Source organism: Bos grunniens, chromosome 2 (genome assembly GCF_055505025.1).
Source record: "Bos grunniens cultivar Pamir isolate PY7600 chromosome 2, Bosgru_T2T1.0, whole genome shotgun sequence".
Taxonomy (NCBI): Eukaryota; Metazoa; Chordata; class Mammalia; order Artiodactyla; family Bovidae; genus Bos; species Bos grunniens.
Window position 1 is genome coordinate 88,375,399 of NC_141166.1, and position 3,446 is coordinate 88,378,844.

Below are 3,446 nucleotides of genomic sequence, written 5' to 3' on the forward strand. Positions count from 1 at the left end.
CCAGTGTTTTCTGAAGTAGTATGTGGTAACTTGCCTCAGTCATTAATTAGCTTTAATATGTGACATAAGTGAAATAGTCTTTTCTTTATAATCAGGGAGACAAGCTTGTATCTCCTTATTTTTTCCCAAAGTTGTAAACTACTGTCAGAAATACAGATGGCGGTGGGTGTTCTGGTGGTCTCTATGCTAGGCTTGACGTGGGGACCGCTACAGCTTGGCATCCCTAACCTGTCCTGCCGCTGGCCGCCCCCTGGGCTTGTGGGCACGTGTCTGGCAGCTCTCCAGGCAGTGTGGCCATGGCCAGTAGACCTGACACCTCAGGCACTGACCGCTACTCCTTGGAGCCACTGCGGAAACAAGATTATGAAGGCTGTTTATGCTCCCTGCTTCCCTCTGCCGAATCCAGAAGCTCTGCTTTTGCACTGAGAGCCTTCCATGTGGAATTGGCTCAGGCTAGTTAAGGACTCTGTCTCTGAGAAAACAATTGGACTGATGCAAATGCAGTTTTGGGGGGGAAAAAACTGTGAATGATTTATATTGTGACAGTCCACCACATCAGCGTGTGGCCACTGAACTATGGAAGGCTGTCAGAAAACATAATCTGACTAAAAGATGGCCTGTGAAAATCACTGATGAAAGAGAAAAGAATTTGGATGACAAAGTATATCATAACATCCAGGAACTAGGAAATTATGCTAAAAACACTCAGAGCTCTCTTCTTTATCTAACACTAGAAATATTGGGTATAAAGGATCTTCATGCAGATCATGCCACAAATCACATTGGAAAAACGCAAGGCATTGTCACTTGCTTGAGAGCAACACCCTGTCATGGTAGCAGAAGAAAGCTGTCCCTTCCCATGGGTATTTGTATGCCGCATGGTGTTTCACAAGAGGATTTTCTACAAAAGAGCCAAAATGAAAATGTGAGAGATGTGGTGTATGACACTGCCAGCCAGGCACACTTGCACCTAAAGCATGCTAGGTCCTTCCACGAAAGTGTTCCTGTGAAAGCGTTTCCTGCTTTTGTACAGACAGTTGCTCTGGAGGACTATTTAAAGAAAATCCGACAAGTGGATTTTGATCTATTCCACCCATCTTTACAGCAGAAGAATAGTTTACTTCCATTATCTTTATATATTCAGTCGTGGAGAAAAAGATATTTTAAAAAAGCAAAAAAAGAGATATGGATGGCAATTAGTTAATGAATAATGTAAGAGAGTAGTTAGAATAACATAGAAAGTTAGTTTCAAAATGAACAAACCTATCAAAGAAAAAGCTATTTCTCCAATATGGTCAGGATGGTAGCAGGTATATTATCACTACAGGAAGCAAGTTTGACTGTCAAGTTGGTGAAGAATAATTACAATTGTCAGGCAGAAAAATGATGAGATTGTGGGAAATTGAGCATTCCAAAATTCTCACAGAAGTGTTGACTTCATGTTATAGTCTGCAAACTCATTTTAATGCTATAAGATCCAATTCACTTTTCCAGAAGTCAGCTGTTGCCAGTTTTGTCCTGCCAATTGTGAAATGTTCCAGTGTGATTTTTGTGTTTGTTTGTTTTATTTGTTTGAGAATTCATTATCACATTGTCAGATTTCTAGGTCATTGCTTAGAAAGGCAATTTTAGTAGTGTTTTAAATCACCCATGTGATAAACCTTTTCTTTGGAACGACCTCTGTCTCAATCATCCAAAATAATTTCATAATCTCTCTTGGATAGAAAGTTTATAGATTTGAGGCCACACAATTCTTTCCTTGGCTAAAATAATAAATTTTCCCAAGCTAAAAAGAACTTTCCCAAACCATGTTGAAAAAAAAAAATTTGTGACACTCTACAAAATGTCAATTTCAACAGCCCAAGTTTTCAGCCCAAATTTTCAGAAATTTCAAGTACATCAAACACTTCTACAAGTTAGGCACTGTGGGTCTGCTTCTCATTTTGCTAGATACCTGGTTTGTAGTATTTGTAATAGCATGTACTTCCTTTGAAGTTAGTATTCTTGAAGTCTCCAGAGGCTTGGATAAGTTCCTCAAAGACAGAGCTGGTATAATTTGTATAACAGCCCACGGCATTACCAGTTCACACTGTAATTTTGCCAGATCTTATAAAATAAGTTGGCTTGGCCCTAGTCATTAGAGAGATGGGCAGCCTCCAGGGTAAACCCAATTGCTGTAGAAACTATCATTAAAACTATTATTGAACATCTAGCTGGTGCCAAAAATACATCCAACTCATTGTAGTCATGGGGATCTACAGCAAGACAATGCTTTTGCGCTACACAAGGGGCACATGAATGCTTTAGCAGTTTTAATCCAGGGAAATGCTGAAATGGAAAAGCACTGGTCTCAGAAGGCACTCAGGCAACATCATCCTGCTCGCTCTCATTCTGGACCACTTCCAGTTCCAGCATCCTTTAGCATCCCCTTTATAGCCAAGAATCTGAAGAGAGACACAGATGTAATTTGATCATGTTTGGCCATTTTTCATCTCCAAAACACTTCTCAAATCTATCTCCTCTTTCTTCATGACAAATACCACTGCCTTACTTCAGTCCTTCATACTGTTCACCTGGACTAACACAGGAACTTCCAGACTGGTCTCTCTAACTCCTGTCTACCCACTTCCCCCACCCTGAATGTACCCACTTATCTACATTCTCCATGTTGCAGCCAGCATGGCTTGTCTAAAATATACAAATGACTCTTTCACTCCCAAGTTTTGAATGGTTCTGAATTCATTCATCAATTCATGCTCCTGCACTGGGAATACAGTAGTAAACAAAACAGATCCATTTTTGCCTTCTTGAAGCTTACATTACTGTGGGTGAGACAGGCAATAAGAAGACAACTCTACAGTGGTATATGTAGCAGGAAAGAGAGAGTGATGGAGGTGGGAATATTTTAGAAAGGGTAGTCAGGAGGGTCAATTCTCAGCAGAAGGGAGTGAGGGGAAGGTGTCAGCCATGAGACAGATGGACAGCGAGGAAGCACAAGTACTCCAGGCAGAGTGATTAACAAGTGCAAAAGCCTGAGTCAGAGAGATGTTTGCATGTTCCAGCACATCAAGGTGGCCTATGAGGTTGGAACCTGGTATGTAAGGAGGTTGAAGGCAAAGCGGGGAGCAGAGCACAGGCCAATTCAAGTAAAGACTTGCCTTCCAGGCCTTGGTAAGAATGTAGATTTTATTCTAGATGTGAAGGAGCCATGGCAGGTTTGAGCACTTCCTGGGGAATGTCATTATCTGATTTATATTTTAGAAGGACCACTCTCGCTTCTGTGAAAAGGGTAGACTTAGAGGAGCCGAAATGGAAGACTTACTCCCACTGTAACTATGGACCTATTGCTGTGATCCTTGGTAGCTTGCACTAGGATGGTGATGGTAGTCAAATTTGGCATATCTGATCAAGAAGATTTGCTGAAGGATTGAATGTGGGTGGGTGTG

At 41.2% G+C, this 3,446-nt stretch overlaps 1 pseudogene; it reads left to right on the forward strand.

Annotated features, from left to right (window-relative positions):
• Nucleotides 1-281: 281 nt before the first annotated feature.
• LOC147378307 (NADH dehydrogenase (ubiquinone) complex I, assembly factor 6 pseudogene) lies at nucleotides 282-1,204 on the forward strand (annotated as a pseudogene).
• Nucleotides 1,205-3,446: the final 2,242 nt, after the last annotated feature.